This window comes from Adiantum capillus-veneris, chromosome 27 (assembly GCF_014529385.1).
Source record: "Adiantum capillus-veneris isolate H3 chromosome 27, ASM1452938v2, whole genome shotgun sequence".
Taxonomy (NCBI): Eukaryota; Viridiplantae; Streptophyta; class Polypodiopsida; order Polypodiales; family Pteridaceae; genus Adiantum; species Adiantum capillus-veneris.
The window spans coordinates 24018072-24041247 of NC_140957.1; the positions used below are offsets into that span (position 1 = coordinate 24018072).

The 23176-nt window shown below is 43.8% G+C and overlaps 1 protein-coding gene across 2 annotated transcripts in view; it reads right to left on the reverse strand.

Annotated features, from left to right (window-relative positions):
- The window catches only part of LOC147421646 (radial spoke protein 14-like), a 63211-nt gene extending 46015 nt beyond the window's left edge, over window positions 1–17196 (reverse strand). The window contains exon 1 of one of the 2 annotated variants that reach the window (XM_086502776.1): window positions 16885–17196. The gene's annotated coding sequence lies outside the window, so the exon portion shown is untranslated. The remainder of the gene's footprint in view (window positions 1–16884) is intronic. The other variant, XM_086502777.1, reaches the window with a different exon arrangement.
- Window positions 17197–23176: the final 5980 nt, after the last annotated feature.

Sequence of the window (23176 nt, forward strand, 5' to 3'; positions counted from 1 at the left end):
TGAACCTTGGCAAAAGCCGTATCCAAATCTCGCGAATATTCATCCGCTTCAAATTTCTAATCTTTCGTGCTCAGGAAGGATGGAACCTTCGCAGCAGTTTCAACAATCTCTCATGGCGTCTTCCCCGTCGAAGAGTGTATCGTGTTATTGTAGGCAAATTCCACCAAAGGTAAGTTCTTTTCCCATTGAGTCTTCTGATGCGAGATACAAGACTTCAATAAATCTAAAATCACTGAATTGGCAATCTCAAATTGCCCGTCAGTCTACAAGTGGAACGATGACGAGAACTGCAACCGCGTCCCAATGTTCTCCCAAATTGCCTTCCAAAACAAACTCATAAATCTGGGGTCTCTGTCGGAGACAATCGTCTCAAGCGTGCCATGTAATCGGAAAATCATCGTGATCATTCTGTATTCTCGGGAGATAAAAAAAATGAAATCCATTTCAATATTTTCCCAGGGGCGGGTGGGTGGGTATGGGTAAAGGCTGTAACAATCCCTGTGCCTTATGCCTGTCAAACTTGACCTTCTAGCATACCAAGCAACTGCGCACAAACTCTTCCACATCCTTCTTCAGTCTCCGCCAAAAGAAATCTCTCTCTACCCCTTTCATGGTGGTAGCAATGCTGCGGTGACCCGTAAAAGGTGGACAGTGGCAATCAGTCATAACCTTTTCCCTCAACGGCTGTGTAACGCACAACATAGTCTTTTTCATCAAGTAGCCTTCTCGAAGGGAGTATCCAGCTACTGTCTCCCCATCCCGTATCCGTGTGAAAATATCTGCAAAATCTGTATCTGTGGCACACTGATCGACCATATCCTCGAAGCTCCTATGATGTATCGCGGAAATAGCCAGAACCAACGGTTTCCGAGACAAAGCATCTGCCACCACATTCTTCTGTCCCTGCACATGGACAATCTGGAAGTGAAACTGTGACAAGATGTTCGCCCACCGCATCTGCTTTTCCGAAAGCTGCTTCTGTGACAAGAAGTAGCGCAAACTCTGATGGTCTGTAAAGACAATAAAATCCGCTCCGAGTAGGTAATGCCGCCACTGAGTAAGAGCATGGATAACCGCCAAAAGCTCTTTCTCATAAATCTGTGCTGTCATCTCCGGCCTAGAGAACAAACGGCTCTCGTAAGCTATGACATGGCCTTCTTGCATCAAGACCGCACCCAGACTACGACCACAAGCCTCACAATATACTTCGAATGACTTCTGCAAGTCCGCCAAAGTCAAAATAGGTCCCGTAGTCAATTTCTCTTTCAATGTCTGAAAGGCAGTCCCCTCTGTGGGTCCCCACGAAAAAGGTACTCCTTTCTGTGTCAAGATATGCAAAGGGGAAGCAACCTCTGCAAACTTTCGTATGAACCGCCTGTAGTATAAACATAGTCCCAAGAAGCTTCTAACTTCATGGACATTCCTCAAATCGGGCCAATCACGGATAGTCTCTATCTTGGCCGGGTCCATTTGCACTCCTGTTGTGTTGCTGACACAATGTGTCCCAAAAAGTGTATCCATGGTAGGAAAAAATTCACTTTTCTTTGCATTAATCACTAGCGTGTGATCTCGTAATGCCTAAAAGACTTGAAGCAGATGATCTCTGTGTTGTGCCTCATTCTTCGAGAAAACAATGATGTCGTCAAAGAAAGTGCCAACAAATAGCCTGTACTCTCGAAAAATCCTGTCCATCATCCGGTTAAATGTCGCAGGAGCATTGGTTAAGCCAAAAGGCATCACCAAAAACTCAAATAACCCAAAAGTCGTCCGAAAAGCTGTCTTGTAGACATCTCCTGGCGCTATCCTGATCTGATGATATCCACTCTTCAAGTCAATCCTGCTAAAGCACGAGGATCCCTGTAACCTGTCGAGTATATCATCGATCCTAGGAATCGGAAATCTGTTCTTGATGGTGATTTCGTTGAGAGTGCTATAATCGATGCACATTCTCCAAGATCCGTCTTTCTTCAAAACCAACAACACTGGAGAGCAATACGGTGAAGTACTAGGCTGAACAAGACTCTTTTCCAAGAGGTCTTTCACTGAGTTCATAATCTTTTCATTCTGTACTCGGCTCACACAATAAGGTGGCCGATTCGGTGGTGTGCTTCCAGATATCAGATCAATGGTATGATCTTCAGGCCCTCTCAAAAAGCAATCGGCATGAGCGTGGAGAAAAAAATCTTGGCGTTCTTTTCTTCAGGTCAAAACATATTCAACTTTTATCCATGGTTCAGTTCTCCCAAAAGAATGAGTAAGAAAACTGAAGTTCATCAAGTACAATCTCTAAGCCCTTCATTTATCAAAGTCGCTTTCTCGGCCCGGTAGTCAACCACGGCGTAGTTCTTGTGGTACCAAGGGATCCCGAGTAGAACGTCACTCACGTGCCCTGAACACCCCTGTCATTGCAAACGAAGTTTGCCAATGCTCGGTGTAATGGCAACATCCCATCCGGGTGCCAGTCGAACTACCTCCGCCAGTGGCGTCAGTCTGTCGGGCGCAGTTCCAAATCGAGCCGCCAATTCCAAGTGAAAAGAAGTTGGCCTTGGCTCCTTCAAAAGAGCTTCTTGATCCTTCACTTTGCCCCAAAAAAAAAACGGCAAAGTTTGTACTTTCATTCATTTGATTCGGTGCAAGTCCCACGCCATGTGGTACCAGTTCTGCTTTTCTATCTGCCTTTTCTGCCACATTCCTCAGCTGCTCTCGAACTCTCAGACCTGTCGTCGTCTTTATCATTCTGTTCTTTCTGTGCCTTATCAGGGCACTTTGCGGAAATATGTCCATGTTTCCCGCATCCAAAGCACTTCCCCTCTCTGATGAAGCGAGCTCTCTCCTCAGGAGTAAGCTTGGGTCGTGCATCCTTTTTTTTTCTCAGGGTTGCTCTTTTTCATTCTACTTTCATTCCCAGAAGTCTGTTTGGCTCGTTGTGTCATGGCCTCATCTGTGGGGTAGGTCAGACTGCCAGAGTGAATGGCAAAGCCCCGCTTCGCATGACTCATCAACTCCTGAATAGAAGCTGACTTCTGTTCCAAGCAGTGATCTCGGATCTCTGTAGGTAGACCCAAGGTAAACCGCTCAATTTGTTCTCTGAACGAGATCTTCTTGAATGAAGAGGCGGGTAGAAAAGAGCTCCAGAATCTTTCACAATAAGAATTCACTGTATCGCTCTTGGTCATCCGGAGATGGTTCCAAGCAGCTCGTATATCTCGCTCAAACTCTTGAGTCAACCAAGAAGAAATAAAAAGCCTCTTGAATTTCAGCCATGTAACTGGCACAGTCTTGCTTAATAGAAGCGTGGACCACCAAGTACGAGCATTCCCCTCAGAGTAAGAGGCAGCTCTCCGAATCTTGGAGTGCTCTGAATAGCGTCCTCCCGCGAAAGCGATGTCAAACTGCTGTATAAGAGACAAAGCCTTCGAAGCATCTGAGTATCCTGAAAAGTATCAAACTTGATCGAGTGGCCACCTTCCTTAAACTCTCGGACTTTCTTGCTGTTATCTTCGAGAAAGTCATACTGGTTGGCTTTGTAAAAATTCTTCTTGTTCGCATAAAACTTTCCGTCATCGGAATCTGAGCTGTCTGTAGACGAGTCCTCAGTAGAACTGTCAGTCTCTGGGCGAGATGTAGCCTTCTTTGCCTTTTTCTTGCCCGTTCCGAAGCTTTGTGTCTTGCTTCACTTTTTGCTTTTTTTCTGTCTTCTTCGCTCTAATCCGAGGAGCTAGAAGAACTGTCAGAAGAAGAAGAAGAAGAACTGGGTACTCCTTCAAATCGAACACGCTTCTTCCGTTTCTTTGCTTTGTCGAATGTCGAATGACGACCCAAATATCCCGGGAAGTCAGTACCTTTGTTCTGCTTTTTGCCGTGCTTTTTGCCGTGCTTTTTGCCTTTCTTTTGCACGTCGAAAAGCTGAGCAATCCGTGCATCAACCACGTTCTCCAGTTCCTTCTCCGTATATTTCTTGGAGGTAGAAGGTTTCTTGAGAGCGGGTTTCGGGAGTGGTGTTGTGGTTCTCTGCCACTCCATCTGTACCTCTTTCAAAGAGGTCTGGTTCATATATTTTACCATCTTCGGGTCCTTGGCAAAATTGAGCATCATCTTTGTTGCATCGCCAATCAATTGACGACGCTCCATCTCTGTTTGCTCCGCCTGAGTAGGCCGAGGCGGGCCATACTCTCTGTCTGAATCTTCGTTGTGATCCCAGCCCGCATCTCCAGATGCAAAGGGAGTCGACTGATCATTGCCTGAAGCCATAGGTGCCGCGGAAAAAAAATTCGGGGATCGGATTTCCCGTAGAAGAGAAATCGGCCGTGCTCTGATACCACTGTAACAAACTTGGACACTCCAAGTCAAGAATCAACCGCGACAGCACCAAATAACCACTTCAAAACAATTCACAGATCACAATAGATTTGCACTGGCCCGGCGGAGTTCCGTGCCTAGAGATATTGGCCCCAAAGACTGGCGCCCCTTTCGGTATTTCTTTTTGTATTAATCAATCATCAAAGTACAAGAGAGCGGTTAGGGTTTCACTCTCAGACTCTGCGTCCAGATGCTTTGAGAAGTGAGGCCCTCACCACTAATTTAAAGGTTACAAGGGATGCCCAAAAGCAGAGCCCCAAAAGCTTTTAAAATCAAAAGCATCAGTTCTCTCTCTCTCTTAGAGAGTCTTTTCTCTTTTTTTTTTATAAAAAAAAGCTCATCATTTTCCAAAAAAAAAAAAAAGCTCATCCATTCGCTCATCATTTTCCAAAAAAAAAAAATTAATAATCCGCCTCCGCGATTTCCGGAATTTAGGGTTTTTGGCAAAAATTAGGGTTTGCAGGAATTTTAGGGTTTCTGCTGTCCGCCACGTCATCACTTTGTGACACCACTTCTTCACCTCCAAATCCGGATCTATACCCTAAACGATGGCAAGCTTCGATGATCAATGACCTGATATAATGTGGATGAAGTACAAGGGGGTGGGGTTGTTAGATCCCATTATTTAGTTTGGCTTTTAGGTATTTATTTTAAATATTTGTCAAAGTCTGGGTAGGGCAATTTATTGAGGTTGCTATATAAGCAACCCTCAGCCCCCATTGTATTCACATCAGTTATTCATTGCCAAGGTTGGTTGGTTCAGGAGACTCTCTCTCTCTCTCTCTCTCTCTCTCTCTCTCTCTCTCTCTCTCTCTCTCTCTCTCTCTCTCTCTCTCTCTACGCTTCCGCATCGTCGACTTTGACATGGTATCAGAGCTACGTGCTCTTTGATCGCGGGAGAAAAACGGCACAGAGAAGAGGAAAGGAACTTGTTGCGGGGAGGAGCTTTGAACTCGCGGAGCAGCGGGGTGTTGGCAAAGTGCTTCTCAAAACGCTAGCGTTTTTAGAGTGCCGTGGCGGTAGCTCTACATTTTCAAGCTTGGGGTGTTCAGGAGGAGAATCTTAGCAACAACAACACAACGTCAAGAAATGTTTTGTTGAAAGCCTGCTAGCTACAGCGTTTTGAGATGCTGTAAAAAGGGGGCCTTTGCGAAGCAATGGAAAGCTCCAACTGTTGGCAGCTTTGCTAGCACTTTGATATGCAATCGACCATTGGGTTCCTTTTGTAGCGCTATTTATTTGCAGCCTATTGAAATGTAGAGGGCCTAGACCCACCAACAGTTGGTTTGTGTGAAGAAAAGCCTTCAAAACTATGGCGTTTTGAGATGTTGAGGAGATTGTCATATTTTTGGCCTGCCTCTATAAGAAGCATCTTGAAACGCTACCTAAAGGACACACGTTCCAAAGCTAGTCAAAATGGAAATTTCCCGCTTCAACGGCTACCACAAAGAGCCAAGATCAACATGGCTATGGAAAATGGATCGACCAACGCCCAATTAGCAGCCTCTCCACAAGTAACGTGCTCAAGCGAGTCGGCAATTTGTTTAGCTTGCGGTTACAAGGCCAAAGGCAAATGCATGAGCTTGCAAAAGGACATCGGCAAAGGCAAGCTTGACAAGGTTGGCAATACCACTACTCAATTAGCTGCCTCGGTACCCACGAGGTCCGAAAACAGTTGTTATAAATGTGACATGACGCTTTGTTTCGCTTGGGAGTCTGAAGCCAAAGACAAAAGCAAGAACTCACAAGAAGACAAAGACAAAGGCAAGCTAGACAGAGATGATGGTAATAAAGATTTTCCAGAGGAGATCAGCATGGCACACGCGGTGGCGACCACAATGGCCACGACACCAAATTTCTAGTCAAAGAGCAATTGCCGCTACTAGCTTCAGCCAGAGAGGGACAAACAATGCTCCGTATAATTAATTTGGATTGTGTTGGAGTTCGTTATCGTTGTTTGAGCCCGTAGGTCGGAATTCAAGGCATATGCATCCGGCAGGGAACCAATCAAACGTATCTAAAACACTATGGATGAGTGCACCAATGCATTGTTGTTGGTCTAATTATGGACAGGATGTGTTTCAAAGTTCATTGTTTGGAAAGTATTTTGGACGTGATGTGTTCACAGTTCACGAATGGAGATTCTTGGACGTAGTGTGGTCTATAGTTCAATTTTCTAAACGGAAACCGATGCTCAAGATGGCATTCTTCTAAGGTACAAAGTTGAGGATTAGCGAATCTGAGGTGTATCGAGTAGTCTGCAACTGGGGTGTCCATGATAACTTCGTCATCGACTTGGTCTCACTATTGATGTCCACTATGAGTTGCAGAGAGGGTGTTAAGAGTTTTGGCATCTCAAGTGAACTGCCCAATGTGATCCCATTATTTAGTTTGGCTTTTAGGTATTTATTTTACTTATCTGTCAAGGTCTAGGTAGGGCAATTTAATGAGGTTGTTGTATAAGCAACCCTCAACCCCCATTGTATTCACATCAGTTATTCATTGCCAAGGTTGGTTGGTTCACGAGACTCTCTCTCTCTCTCTCTCTCTCTCTCTCTCTCTCTCTCTCTCTCTCTCTCTCTCTCTCTCTCTCTCTCTCTCTCTCTCTCTCTCTCTCTCTCTCGTGCTTTCTCCCCTTGGTCTCTACTCTTCTGCATCATCTGTCGACAATACAGGGCGGGCAAAACAATGACGAGAACACGCAAATAATGAGCAAACTAAGCATCAACCTCATGCAGAGTTCACTATGGTGCCTCTTGGTCTCCAATCCACTCGGCTAGCACCCTTCACTTGCAGACCAAAGGACAATGTATCCCATAAAAATTGTATAGCTAGTTCCTCTCCAAGTTCAAGACGTCACATTTCCTCTGAATTTTGTGGTAGTGTCTTTGCCTCAGGTAAAGGATGGCTTTGTTGATCAATAGACCTTGGCTACGACACACCAAAGCTCTTCATGATTAAGACAGTGATGCAATGTGGATCAAAACACTTTGAATCGTCTATGCATTCCATCTAGCTTGAGGGAGGCATTGACCCCACTATCCACCATAGCTCTCTCTTTATAGAATCTAAACCAGACCAGTCACCAACCAGTTGTGGACACCTGCAAGTGTCACAAGACAGGGACCACGTGCCAATAGAAAAGAACAGACTTAACAAACTTTAGCACTTCAATAAAAACAGAACTGAGAGAGAGAGGCTACACACGACACGGAGTGGCGGAATTCCACCCCAGAGAGTATTGGCCCCAAACCTTGGCGCCCATTTCGGTATTTCTTTATATTGCATCAACACAGCACAAGTCGGTACTCCAGACTCTGCGCCTTCTCCCGGAAGCATGCCAGAGAATGAGCCCTAACCTCATATTTAAAGGCCCTTGGCTTGAAAAGCAGTTACAGTGAAAAAGCCTTCAAAACTCAAAAGCTTCTAGTCCAAAAGCAATGCTCAAAAGCTGCAGCGTAAAATCCGGAATTCCGTACAGTTGCCACGTCAACAATCAACGCAGAACGCAGAAATCCATACAGCATGCCACGTCATCAATCAACGTGATTTTCGGGAATCTACCACGTCATCAGCCAGCTTCGCGATTTCTTGTGTGTGTGAGTCCTGCTTTATTTTAATTCTTTATGTCACTTGGGGCCCCATCGAACGGGGTCCCCATAAGTTGGTAAAACTTCTTGTTCTGTTACTTGTTCTCTTAGGGTTTAGGCCCCTCGGCCGGCAGCTGCAATGTCACGTGACACATCTAACCCTATGTGCACGTGGACAAGCTACTTCACGACATGGGTTCAGTTCAGTTAGCTTAGGAAGTGTTCTGGCACTTTATGAGTCTGTTCGCAAACCGTGCATGTCCAGACACTTAGATTAGATGCATATACTCTGGTTGCACAGAGCATGATCATCAACATTACCATCAGATTCCATCAGGAACATTTTCCAGTGCATTAAACCTATTTTCCCTATTTTTGACATTTTTCACTTATTTATTAAGTGACTTTTTGTTGGGAAATAGGTAGGGCAATTACCCTAAGATAATATATAAGGAAACCAGAGCTAGCACTTTCTGGTAGAAGAGGCAACAGGAGCACCTTGCTCAACAGGCAACTTCTCAGCAAGACCTCCCACAGAGGCCTAGCGTTTTTGCAAGAGGCAGCAAAACCTAGCGTTTTTGCATCAGATCAGCCAGCGTTTTTGCATCAGATCAGCCAGCGTTTTTGCACTTGCAGATTCTCGGCGACAGTACACAGCAGATCAGCCCTAGCGTTAGCACATTCTCCACAAAAGACAACAGATTCCCAACGTTAGTAGATTTCCACCGTAGGAACCAAATCAGCCCTAGCGTTTTTGGTTTGCAGATCAGCCTCGGCGTTTTGCAATTCCATCGCGACAGATTCAGCCCTAGAACTAGCGTTTTCAGTTTTCAGCAATCAGCTACAACAGAAGAAGTCCCAAACCTCACAGATCTCACCTTCCCGCAGCAGATCCTCGCTTCACGGTCAGATCCAGCGAAGTTTGCAGATTCAGCCCAGAAAACGCAGATTTCAGCATCTGCGTTTTCAGCGCGTCGTCTTCGCCATCGACATCATCATCGACATACAGTCAGAATTCAGCAGATAAAGATTTGCAGATTTTAGCCCTTAGCATTTTCAGATTTCAGCCCCTCTCGTCATCGTCGGGAAGTCAAGCATTGTAGAGATTTGTGCAATCATAAGTAGACCGCTCTCGCCATAGAGAGTGGGGCCTTCGGAGCATAGTTACCAGGGACGGGAAACCGGAACGGGAAACCGGAACGGGAAACCGGAACGGGAACGCGGAACAAAATGCCATTCCCTGTTACGAGTACTCACGTTTGAAACACGGAACGGGGATTCGGAACGGGAACTTGGAATGGGAACGGGGAATGGAGACCTGAAAACGGCCATTCCCTGTTACTATGCTTCGGAGGAGGGTTTGAAAACATTCTGGTGTCGAATTCTTCTCTCTCTATCTCTCAGTCTCAGCACCTTCATTCACAGTGTTTATCCACTTTGTTTGTGTCACTTGTACTCTCTCACTAAAGGAACGGAAGGCTCTCCCTTCCGTAAGTAAAAGGAACCTTGAGCACAGTTCGGATCACTCATCTTGAGCAAAGTTCAACATTCACTTCCGCTACACCTTACATTGGTATCAGAGCTTTGACAGTGTTCTGTATCACTCAAGGAAAGAATCACAAGATTTTTATTTTTTTTGCTTGTTGCGGTCGCATGTAACCCAAGTCCTCTTGGCCGTGTCGATTTCTAATCGTATTTTTGAAGAGTGACAGGAAACCCAAGAAAGAAGGGCTTGTCTTTCCTCCCCTTGTGCCTCTTTTCCCTCATTGAGAGCGGACCGTGCACTTAGCAGCCGACCAATCGATGTGAGGTGGGAAAAAGCAACCTTTGTGTGAGCGCAAGGCCGCGAAGTGGTGCGCCCGCGGAAAAGAGTAGAACTCAAGTGAAGAGAAGATCCTTCTGTAGCACAGATTGCAAGCGAAAGAAGAACCGCAACGCAAGAACCTCGAGATGCTTAAGAACCCAAAACCACAAGAACCCACAAGAATCCACGACTTCAGTGGATGGTCATTACTCAAAGCGGAATGGATACTTCGCTTGGAGGTGATGAGCATGAGGGTGGTGAAGAAGAATTTTCCCCACTAGGCAGTTTTTCCGACCCTCCCCCTTCCCCATCTACGCCAAGGATTGCACTAACTCCTATAGAGGCTTTCGACAAGAGGATGATGGACAGGAAGTTAGAAAGCGACGAAATAATGGCAGCCATAGAGCGTAAATACGAAGACAGAATGGCAGCCATAGCGCGTGAGCGCGAGGAAAGAGAAGCAAAGTTTTGATCGCGAGACCAAAGCAAGAAAAGCAATGAACAACCGACACATGAATGAGATGTTGCCACTCTTTTCTCAAGTTCAAGCACAGATGCAAGAGATGCGGGAAAAGGAGACTCGCTCAGTCTCTTCTTCTCCAAAGCATGACACACAGGATTTGCATGATGATAAGCATGAAGAATTGCATGACAATGACAAGCATGATGATTTGCATGATCAAGATGTGATTTCTCACGAGCATGATGATTTGTATGACCATGATGTGATTGTTCACAAGAATTTATGAAGTACTATGTGTTTGAATGATTAGTCAGCACGCATTGTTTGAGTGTTTCATTCGTGATCGTTTCCTGTATTTTAGTCAGTATCTTTATGTGATCCCTTTTCATAGGCATGCCATATTGTACGTTGAGCACGATTCACTCATGAATGAGCACGAATGTATGTGGATGACTCATAACAAGATGAAAAGTATGCATTCAAGGAATTCACATTCCATATCTCTTCCTTGCATGACACAGTTTCAGAAAGAGCACAAGAAGGATTGAGCATCAAACATAGGCATTTCCATTGTGATTTGCCACAGTTGATTGATTTAGCTCACAAATCCCATTGTTTGCGGTGTTTGATGAACGGTTTGGCACTCCGTAACTTTGTTCATCTGCATTGCTTGCACAGGTTTTTCGAAGGAATAGTATTTTTCCAGTCACTTTACATGGAATGGGTATGTTCATGTTTTTGTGTTGGAAGTGGTTTCAGGAATTTTCATCCTCGGAAATTCTTGAAGAAGGTAGACGCATGACTATCGACGAAGTTGAAGCATTGAAGGAGCCACAAAAGACTTTGTCGCTTTCGGCGCGGCCCAAAGAAGCAAGCATTGCAGACATTTATGAAGTTCAAGTATCGCATGACCCACGCATCAAAGTGGGCCGGCGAAGAGTCCTTTCCAGGATTCCAGACGTTGTTGGCCATCCTCGACGCCTTACAGATCAGTACCAGTACCTCACTTTGAAAAGGAGGGGATGTCACGTGACACATCTAACCCTATGTGCACGTGGACAAGCTACTTCACGACATGGGTTCAGTTTCGTTAGCTTAGGAAGTGTTTTGGCACTTTTGTGAGTCTGGTCGCAGACCGTGCATGTCCAAACACTTAGATTAGATACATATCCTCTGGTTGCACAGAGCATGATCATCAGCATTACCATTAGATTCCATCGGGATCATTTTCCAATGCATTAAACCTATTTTTCCTATTTTTGACATTTTTCACTTATTTATTAAGTGACTTTTGTTGGGAACTGGGTAGGGCAATTTCCTTAAGATAATATATAAGGAAACCAGAGCTAGCACTTTCTGGCAGAAGAGGCAGCAAGAGCACCTTGCTCAACAGGCAACTTCTCAGCAAGACTCCCCACAAAGGCTTAGCGTTTTTGCAAGAGACAGCAGAACCTAGCGTTTTTGCATCAGATTAGCCATCGTTTTTGCACTTGCAGATTCTCGACAACAGTAGACAGCAAATAAGCCCTAGCGTTAGCAGATTCCCCACAGAAGACAGTAGATTCCCAGCGTTAGCAGATTTCCACCGCAGGAACCAAATCAACCCTAGCGTTTTTTATTTGCAGATCAATCTCGGCGTTTTGCACTTCCATCGCGACAAATTCAACCCTAGAACCAGCGTTTTCGGTTTTCAGCAACAGTTACCACCGCAGAAGAAGTGCCAAGCCTCGCAGATCTCACCTTCTCACAGCAAATCCTCGCCGCACGGTCAGATCTAGCGAAGTTTGCAGTTTCAGCCCAGAAAACGCAGATTTCGGCATCTGCATTTTCAGCGCGTCATCATCGTCATCGACATAGAGTCAGAATTCAGCAAATAAAGATTTTCAGATTTCAGCCCCTCTCGTCGTTGTCCTCATCGTCGTCGACGTCGTCGGCAAGTCAAGCATTGTAGAGATTTGTGCAATCATAAGTAGACTGCTCTCACCATAGAGAGTGGGGCCTTCGGAGGAGGGTTTGACAACATTCTGTTGTCGTATTCTTCTCTCTCTATCTCTCAGTCTCAGCACCTTCATTCACAGTGTTTATCCACTTTGTTTGTGATCACTTGCACTCTCTCACTAAAGGAGCAGAAGGCTCTCTCTTCCGTAAGTAAACGGAACCTTGAGCACAGTTCGGAGCACTCATCTTGAGCAAAGTTCAACATTCACTTCCGTTGTGTACCTTACATGCAAGTTGGCTCCATTCTTCAGGGCTTTGACACGTCAGCAGTTTGTTACATCTCCCCTTCTTGAAAGAGAGTAATCGTCCGCGATTACAGCATATCTGCAAAACAACTCAAGTTAGATCAAAAATTTCCGAGAATCATTTCGAGGGACATTCCGTTTGGTCCTTTTTTTGTTAAGGAGTTAGCTTCTCCTTTCAGCTCTTTTGATCAAGGAGTTAGCTTCTCCTTTCTGCTCTTTTGATCAAGGAGTTAGCTTCTCCTTTTGTCCAAATTGGAACTCTTGATATTCCGGCGTAGTGAAATTAGCCATCACACCCAAACGGTACTAATCTTCCACGGGTGTCTTGATGCGCTAAAATACATACCCAGGCAATCTCATCCAATTAGGAATATTCAGTAATTGCACATCACAATGAACACAAATGCTTACATATGCATGTTACAAGACACAACAAACAACGCCATTGAGCACTCCCTCGAGACAAACGGTCTGCGGCATGAAGCTACTCAACGACTACCTCGTCACTCCCCCCGCAAATAACCTAAAAAGGTCTGGGCCATGAGCTCAGACGGCTGTACAACCAAACGCTCCCAAGACCGCAGTCTGCATCGCTTGGAGGTTCAAGCATACAACCAAACGCTCCCCAGGCATCGGCCTGCGTCGTTCGGAGATTTTCTAGCATACAACGGAACGCTCCCCAGATCACAGTCTGCGTCGTTCCGAAGTTCAAACAATACCAAAACAATATTTCTCACTTCTCCACCCGGGAGTAAAATCACCAATCATTGAAACCAGTATTAAAACCAGAGTCAAACAATTCAAATTGGCACCAAGACAGGTTTAAAACAGATAGCATCCATTTCAAACAAATTCCAAACAAGATCACCAAACAAGTTCTCAAATAGATTCTCAGACAAAATTCAAACTTAAAAAGCAATCTTGACATCAGTCGAGCTCGAAAAGTCGATTGACTTTCCATCTTGAAACCTGTAATAAAATTTAGGGTTGGATTCCTTCCATAAGGTCGTAGCCGAGCACAGCATGGTCCATCAGCTCTTGGACAGATTATGTTCCTCTGGCGCCGATGGTAGTCCCAAGATAGCAATCGCACCAAACCTCCAAGGTTATCAACTCGAGAAGAGACATCTACTGAGAGATGTCGAGAAATTTCAAGATATAATCTGCTAGGGTCTCCATGGCAAGCATTTCAGGATACCCCACTCTACCAGAAGTTGCACTCCGAAGGAAGATGTCAGAAACCATATAACTTCGGGCAAAATTTTCTTGAAAGCTTGCCAAGTACTTGAAGTATGCTGCTTGGTAGCTATCAACATCTGCATGGCACTGTCTCTGGAAAAAACAACTCGAAACAAATCTTAGGTCCTTCTCTTGCAAGTGATCTTAATGGCTTATGCCCTGTAAGACATGAGCAGTGAAGACGGGAGCGCGCCCGATGCGCGATGAAGTAAGGGTGGGAGTGGCTAGTAAGTCTGGGGTCGGAGCACAAAGCTAAAATTTCCAATGAACTTTGGAAGTGCGATCTTGCTCTGTCTGCTCTTTGGTGGGATCGGTATGTTTTCAGAAAAGCACACGCCTGATGCTCTGATACCACTGTCACAAGACGGGCACCACGTGCCAATAGAAAAGAACAGACTGAACAGACTTTTAACACTTGAATAAAAACAGAACTGAGAGAGAGGCGACACATGACACGGAGTGGCGGAATTCCACCCCAGAGAGTATTGGCCCCAAACCTTGGCGCCCTTTTCGGTATTTCTTTATATTGCATCAACACAATACAAGCCGGTACTCCAGACTCTGCACCTTCTCCCGGAAGCATGCCAAAGAATGAGCCCTAACCTCATATTTAAAGGCCCTTGGCCTGAAAAATAGTTACAGTGAAAAAGCCTTCAAAACTCAAAAGTTTCTGGTCCAAAAGCAATGCTCAAAAGCTGTCAGCGTAAAATCCGGAATTCCGTACAGATGCCACGTCAGCAGTCAACGCAAAACACGGAAATCCGTACGGCATGCCACATCATCAATCAACGTGATTTTTGAAAATCTGCCACGTCATCAACCAGCTTCGCGATTTCTTGTGTGTGTGATGTGTGAGTCCTGCTTTGTTTTGATTCTTTATGTCACTTGGGCCCCGTCGGATGGGGTCCCCATAAGTTGGTAGAACTTCTTCTTTTGTTACTTGTTCTCTTAGGGTTTAGGCCCCTCGGCCGGCATCTGCAAATTGGCTCCATTCTGCAGGGCTTTGACACGTAAGCAGTTTGTTACAGCAAGAAGGGGAGATGAGGAGCTTCTCGAGTGGTTAGCTGCCTCAGAATCCAAAACATGCTTTGTTGTCTCCATCCAGCCTAAGCCTACATCTGATGATAACCACTCCCTCCTAGACATCCTACTACCATCTCTGTTGCATGTTGGGAGCATGCCCTTCCCAAAAGCAAAGCCCTCCCACACCCATTTAGGATCCCACAACATGACATGCCTATGCAGAGGTATCATATCATGTACCAAATCAGCCACCTATACCGCAACCTACAAAACTACAACAGGCTGCCTCACTTCTTCATAGAGGGCAGAGTACAAAGAGTGATAGAGAAATTTCAGCATGGGAGAATATCCACCCAAACTGATCTTCGAGTAGAGCATTTCATGTATCCAACCAGGACATTGTCACCCTTCATTGCTCACATCTTCAATAGGGCTGAGGGTCTTGCTGACTCTTAGACTATCCTTATTTTTATGGCTTTATACAAGGGAGAGGACCACATGAACAAGGGAAACAACAAGAGTATCATGATTGGCCTGATGCTCATCAAGATGTATGGGGCAGTTTTGGATCCAAGTTGAGCACTTATGCAAAACGCGAGGGCCTCAACGCACGAGGATAGGCAAGCTTTGTATGTAACTTCTCTAGTGTAGAACACATTTTCACACTAAAACCCTTATAGAGCAAGCAAAGGAGCAAAGGGAGGCCCCTTACTACTGCTTTGAGAATTTCCGCAAAATTTTTGGCGAAGTCCAGATCTTTAGTTTCTGCTCAATGGCTTTTCGACGCTTACTTATTAACCCCTACTAATGGTCGGCAATTAAACCATCAGCAACCTTGTTCCAAGCCTTTGGAGCCTATGTCAAGACATACAAATTCAATGTCCACCTACTGTTCCTGCTGTCAAGGCATGTGACCAAAAAATCATATTGTGGTGCAAAGATCCTCACGTGATCCTTGCCTTCATCACCTGAAATCTTAGGACCATCCTTCTCCTCAAAGGCTAAGAAGCCAAAATACAAGCCAATCTCAAACCCAAGGATCACAAGGGTGAGACACAACCCTTGCCTTGCCAGCCCGTACATAGGTGCAATGTAGATGTATGTAGCAACTTCCAAGATTCTGAAAAAACTTCCAGACAACCAGGCAAGAAATATCATCCATGTGATTTTACCCAATCATATAGTAAGATTGGAGTATGATTGGATTTCATACTTGAGGCTTGAAAATTTGGGGTGCCCAAATTTTTCGCCTGAAGGCTCAAATGTTTGGCAATTTGCTCTGTGCACATGTGCTCTAGCCTTAAAGTTATTAACTTCTAGCTTCTATTGTATAGCCTTTTTATGTTCAGAAGTCTTATTATTTGAAGATCATTCATTTTCATGCATCTTGTCATATTTTCCCCCTATTATCTTTATGGCCTATGAAATCCGACCTATGGTATCTTCTATGGGTCCGACCTATGGTATCTTTTTCATACTTTCATACCCATATGCATATGCAGTATGTTTGGCATACGAAACAACTAGTGATCCATTGGCGAAGAGCTGAAGCAACTTGAAGGTTCCACATCTGTAAGACCAGCAAGAATCTGTTCATAGGCATTATCCAGTATACATGTGGTCCATATGTAGCTAGATTTCTTGTGTTCATGTCATAATCACCTCATGTGTGTAACTTAAGAACAAGAATAAACAAACTTTGGCATTGATTTTGCTCAACTAATTCTTGTCTTTTTCAGATTCAAATCCAGATTCAAGGAGAGGTCAACAAAGTGACCACTGCCTGTAGAAAATCACAGGTTTCAAGGATAGACCCCATCTCAATCTTCCATATCCGACATTTGGTACCATTCAACATCTCATCTGCTAAGGGAATAGGAAAAAACTCGCACTCCGGCCCGCAACAAGATTTTACTCTTATTCACTGGAAGCGTTTCCTTGATTGTGGTGCTTATTGTCGTGGTATGATTTACTTCATAAGAATAATCATCAGTTAGAAGAGTTGAATATTGTACAGTGCCCCCCTCTGTCCATTTTGCATCCGCTCATAGGAATACCCATGTTGACTATGGACTATGGCTATTCAAAACAGAGACATTGTACTTTGCACCCCCAAAAGCAGATCATGTGGTAAGACTGAAAGATAAACAATAGGATTATTACCTTGGTAATTGTAGGCTGCTTGCATCCAGGACGTGTAGTCATGTAGTCGATGTATATTGATGAGGTTGATTGATGCTCGATCGAAGTATCCCAGTGCGAGAGAGAGAGAGAGAGAGAGAGAGAGAGAGAGAGAGAGATGCCGCGTAGCACGATGAGGCGTCGTAAAATGCACGATTCCGCGAGAGGGAAAGTTGCTCCTTTCAAATATTTTGAGAGAGAGAGAGAGAGAGAGAGAGAGAGAGAGATTTGCAATGAAAGTGCAATGAAAGCTACATACATTTCGGCGGCTGTCCTTCAACACAAGGGTAAAACCCCCAACTGAGGGTCACCTAAGAGACGGAGCATAGATCTCCGATCTCCGAGCCCAATTATAACCAGTCTGTAGCTCATTTGATTCGTTTCGTCGAGAGCTTTACGAAAAAATTGATCTCAACTTTTTTGATGATCGGAGCCGAAAGTTAGAAATCCATTTGTGCATTCCTATGTAACAAAAATGGGTGTGAAAAAAAAGAAACACCAACCCCAAAAGAAAGACAAGGGTGCCAACAAGGGTTAAAATCATCCATTGCCTAATGAAAAGGTTGCATTTCAAATAAAAAGAACGTTGAGAATTCTTTTGAATTGCACAAAGTTGGTCTAGCTTTGTCTTATTATTGGGGGTGTCATTGTCCTTTCTTTGGGGGGGTGGTTTTTTATTGGCCCCTTTACCCTAAAGGACACAGATTTTGAAAGGAGCGCAAGAAGTGAACAATGGTCGTTACTAAATCCCATGCGGCCTTCAATGAAGATCCCGTTATGGGATCCACGGTGGTGAACTAGGAGCGCGCGATGCGAGGGAAGTTCAACCATCTGATTTGACTCGGTGTGTCCGAGTTTACTTTTTTTGTCTTAGTTTACTTATGTCCGTATCCAATTTTACTTAAAATTCATTTGTTTTCCACCATGATCACCACATGCGCATGGGAGGATTGGATAGCCCACATGCCTCGGACAACGCCTGCCAAGGTTCAAATCCCATGACGGGTATTGAGAGCCACATTTTTGCAACCCTTTAGAGCCCTCGAGATTCATGCACGCAGCTGTCCACCGTCGACCCACCGCCTCACTTCATTTAATAGCCCGTGGACTTTAGTATCGGGGTGAAGAAGTGGACCAATGACTACAAACTCACAAGATTTTTGTTGAATGAAGGTGGGATGTCAGCTCTCATGTGGGTATGATGATGTAGTCATGCCAGAGGACTAGTGACATTGAGGCGGTCCGGGACGGGCAACAAGAGAAGCGACCTCTAAACACTCCTCAAGGCTCCTGCGCTGCTCAATTGGGGTTAGGGCGACTACAAGCACACAAGACAACAACAAACCCAACAAAAGAAACGGGCACCAGCTATTTATGGATGCAAACCAGAACGCACATAGTATGTAGCCCAACGTACAAAAAGAAGAATGCAAAATTGCCACACAAACACACTAAACATAGTCCTTCACAACCATAAGGATTTGGAAGAGAGTAAGGTAGAGAGTACAAATAAACTTGAACAACTAGATCCTAGCATAAAAGATTAGATACTTCCCAACTTAGAGAAATTAAAGAAACAACACAAGGCTTGATCTTATTGCCATTTTACCATTGCCTTAGGGTAATGGGATCCCTCTTACCATATCACCCTCTTACAATTAGTCGTAGGCAAACAATTCAACAAGCCCCTTAAAACCACAAAGCATGAAAGCATACAAATAATCTTGAGAAGAAGTTCACCTTATACAAGCCATTGAACCAAAGTGTCGAGTTGATTTTGGAGAGAAGAGGCATAGCCGTTGTACACAATTGCACCCCAAACTATCAATCTTATTTATGAGCAAGTGGAAGCTACAAATGTGATGGAGAGTAAGACATCACTCGATTCCTCTCAATAGCCTCGAAGCATCTGTATGCACATATGAGTCTAATGTGATAAAGAGCTCTCAAAGCTTACAATCTTCTCACACAACTAGGGTTGCAGAGTGCTATGTTATGGTGCCCTTCCATTACAAAGAAGAGAAGGCTCTATTTATAGGTTTTTGGAAGAAGCAATTAGGATTAAACATAATCAATTTTATTAAGAGTAACATGGATTATAATTTCTTTTTGAATTTCAAATGAGAGTGGGTATCTCTTTTCCTTTGAGTCACATGGATGTGGGCTCAAGGCCAAGAATTATTGACAGTGAAAGGAGAGAGAGGTGAGTAACTTGGAGGTGCCTACTCTAGTAGATAGTAGAGGGTTAGTCATTAGTGTTAGTAGTTGTAGTTAATAGGATGGGATAAAATTAGGTGATTTGTGTAAAAGAAAAAATTATTTATGAGATTAGACAATGTACACATTGGCCAAAAATATATACTTATGGTGCAAGAGGATAAAAGAAGGCATGCATAGCCTAATAAAACACACAATTAGGTATAAATATTTAAATAAAATACCAAAATAATTATTAAAAATCCCTATATTTAGGTCCTATATACAATGAAATATTTACACACAAAGAGGCCATAATATGTTTTTCTTTTTTATTTTATTTATTTATTTGGCTCAACTAGCCCAGTGACTAGCTAATTGAGGGGTTTTTAAGAAGATATGGGGAAAGTCCCCTAACTCACACACGCCTATGTACAGTGAAAGAGTGAGGATAACCACATTGTTTGAGTGATTTGATAGGGCGAGGTAGCTCGCTATGGAAATTTTGAATAGTCAAAAAACGGCTATCATTAGCCCTCCCCCAGGATGATGGATATTCATGTACCATCATAAAGCATCTTTCCAAAGAGAGTGATTCTGAGTCCTTGACAAGATTTTCATTGTTTGGCCCCTTGGCATTTTGGCTCGAGTTACACTCATGCTTCGTACAACAAAACTTACATGAGATAGTTGTCTTTTGACAGATCTTTGGTAGATCCTTTGGTAGAAGGCAACTCAAATAGGGCTTTAGTCGATACCCATTTACCTTTTTGGAGTGCTCTTTACCATTCAAGTCCATAAGCTCATAGTAACTTGAATTGAAAGCCTTCTTGACTATGTATGGCCCGTGCCATCTAGTTTCAAACTTGGCATCAAAATGATTATCGAGTCGATTGTCATATCTTAGCACAAGATCTCCTTCATTCATGCCTTTGCCCTTCAGTTTCTTGTCAAGCTTCTCCTTTGCTTGTGTCGCTTTCCTCTTGTGGCGCTCATAGGCTGCTTCTCTTTTCCACTCAAGCTCCACTAATGTAAGAAGTCAATCCATCCATGCTTCTTGGTCATCTTGTGCCCCTTTGCTATAAAGCCGTATTGTTGGGATGTTAAAGCCTCTTGACCATAAACCAAGTGAAATGGTGTGAACTCTGTGGCTTCCCTATATGTGGTTCGATACGTCCACAAGGCATCATCCAAGAAGTCATCCCAAAACTTTGTCTTGTTTTGCATTATCTTCCTAATGATATTTGCAATGACACCATTAGCCTTCTCCACCAAACCATTTGACTGTGGGTAGTAGGGGGTGCTGTGACGAATTAAGCTCTTCACAAAGTTCCGTGAGTAAACCCTTCCTCAACCTTGGACCATTATCAGAAACAATCTCCAAAGGTGTGACAAATCTGAAGGAGTACGAGCGGAAGTGCGACGCGAGAGAGAGTGCGAGAAGAAGAGCACGACGATATGGTGAACTCGCTCTACTGTAATGTGTAGAGCATAGTGAGTTCTTATTAGGTTTTTACAAAAGAATATGTGTACGTACCTGGCGGCCCGCCCACTTACCTGGGTGACCACATTGGGCTTTATACCCCAACAACCTCCCACTTAAAGTCCAATGTGGTACTTTAAGTGTGAGAGAAGCTACTATACAAGCTAATATACAAGAGATGTAGAGAAGTGATGTACTACCCTACACCTAACTGCTTACGAAAATGCGTAAAGCTCTCTGAGGGAAGTCCTTTTGTAAGTAGATCAGCAGGATTTTCTGTGGTGTGAACTTTGACAAGCTGAAGTTGCTTATCCTCGAGCATTTCCCTGATGAAATGATACTTCACATCCACATGCTTTGTCTTTGAGTGATAAACTGGATTGCGAGCCAATTATATAGCACTTTGACTATCACAATATAACACAGGCATCTCTTCTTTGATTCCCAAATCTGTTACTAGTCGATTAAGCCAAATTGATTCTTTGCATGCCTCTGATGCTGCAACATATTCAGCCTCTATAGTAGACTAAGTAACACAATCTTGTAATCTAGAACGCCATGATACTGCTCCACCAGCCAATGTAAAGACATACCCTGACGTAGACCTTCGGTTGTCTAAGTCACCTGCATAATCTGAGTCTGTAAAACCCTTTACACTTAGCTCCTGACTCCCATAGCATATACGCATACTCTTTGTAGCTTCAGGTATCTCAATATTCCTTTCACTGCCTCCCAATGTTTCTTGCCTGGGTTTGACATGTATCGACTTACTACTCCCACTACAAATGCAATGTCTGGGTGAGTAGCAATCATTGAATACATCAAACTACCCACTGCAGACGCATATGGAATCTTATCCATTTCAGCCTATTCTTCCTCAGACACAGGACAATCTTGTTTGCTAAGTTTCACATATGGTGGCAATGGAACACTCAGTGCTTTTCCCTTCTCCATATTGAAACGTTGCAAAACCTTGTCAATATACTCTGTTTGAGATAACCAAATCAACTTCTTTGATCTGTCTCTCTCAATGCGCATACCAAGTATATGACTTGCCTCATCCATGTCTTTCATGTCAAACGATTTTGCCATCTTTGACTTCAAAGCTGAAATTTCTTCCAAGTGCTTGCCAGCAATCAACATGTCATCCACATACAAAAAAAGGATCAGCCAACTACCATCCTTAGCCTTCTTTGTATATAGACAGTGATCGAACTCACTACGTTTGTAGCCTTGAGAAAGCATAAACTTGTGGAATTTATGGTACCATGCCCTCGGTGATTGTTTTCAGCCATAAAGACTCTTTAACAACTGGCATACCCAATCTTCCTTGCCTTTCTCAACAAACCCTTCTGGCTGCTGCATGTAAATTTCCACATCTAAATCACCATGCAAGAACATTGTCTTGACATCCATTTGGTGCAACACCAAATCTAATATGGCAACCAATGCAAGAAAGCATCTCAATGTAGTCATCTTGACCACCGGAGACAAGACTTCATCAAAGTCAATGCCTTGTTCTTGCTTAAAGCCCTTGGCAACAAGCCTTGCTTTGCACTTTGGCTGACTATCATGAGCGGTGTTCTTATACCTGTAAACCCATTTACAAGGTAGAGCCTTTTTTCCCTGTGGTAATTTAACTAGCTTCCATGTCTTGTTTTTATGCAGAGCTGTCATCTCTGACTACATGGCCAATTGCCAATTCCTGGAGTCCTTCATTTGCACTGCTTCCTTGTAACATGAAGGCTCATTGCAATCAATCAACATGACATAGTTCATAGATGGAAAAAACCTATCAGGAGGTCACGTGATACGTCCAGATCTACGCACAATAGGTGGCTCAGGCTCAGCCACAACCTGTGGTTCCACTCTATCCTGTCCTTGCTCCTCTTGAGCCCTGACAATTTGTCTTGCACGTGTAGGTCCATCTTCTTGGAAGACAACTCTTCTAATCTCCTCAACCCTCTTTGGTTTAGAATGATATTTGGATTCATTAAAGTGAACATCATTGCTGCGGACAACCTTTCTGGATTCGGGATCCCAAAGTCTGTACCCCATCTCACCAGAATTACCATAGCCTAGAAAGATGCACTTTCTACTCTTTGGCTCAAGTTTGTTCCTAAATTCCTTTGGAACATGAGTATATGCCTCACAGCCAAAGACTCTGAGATGCTTGTATGAGGGGATTTTGCCTGACCATACCATCTTTGGCACTGAATCCTTCTACAAAACCTTGCTAGGAGATCTATATACAAGATGAACAGCTGTTGATACAGCTTCAGCCCAAAAACCATTTGGCAGCTGTGCATTAGACAACATACTTCTGACTTTCTCTTGTATGGTCCTATTCATCCTCTCAGCAACACCATTTTGAGGAGGATTGTAAGGAGTAGTAAGTTCACGTTTTATACCTTTTGACTCACAAAAGTCCTGAAAGGCCTTTGAAACATACTCTCCACCATTGTCAGTGCGTAAGCATTTAAGCTTCTTGCCACTCTGATTCTCCACAAGTGTCACAAACGTTTTGAAAACACTAAACGCTTCATCCTTGTGCTTGAGAAAGTAAACCCATACTTTTCTCGAGTAATCATCTAT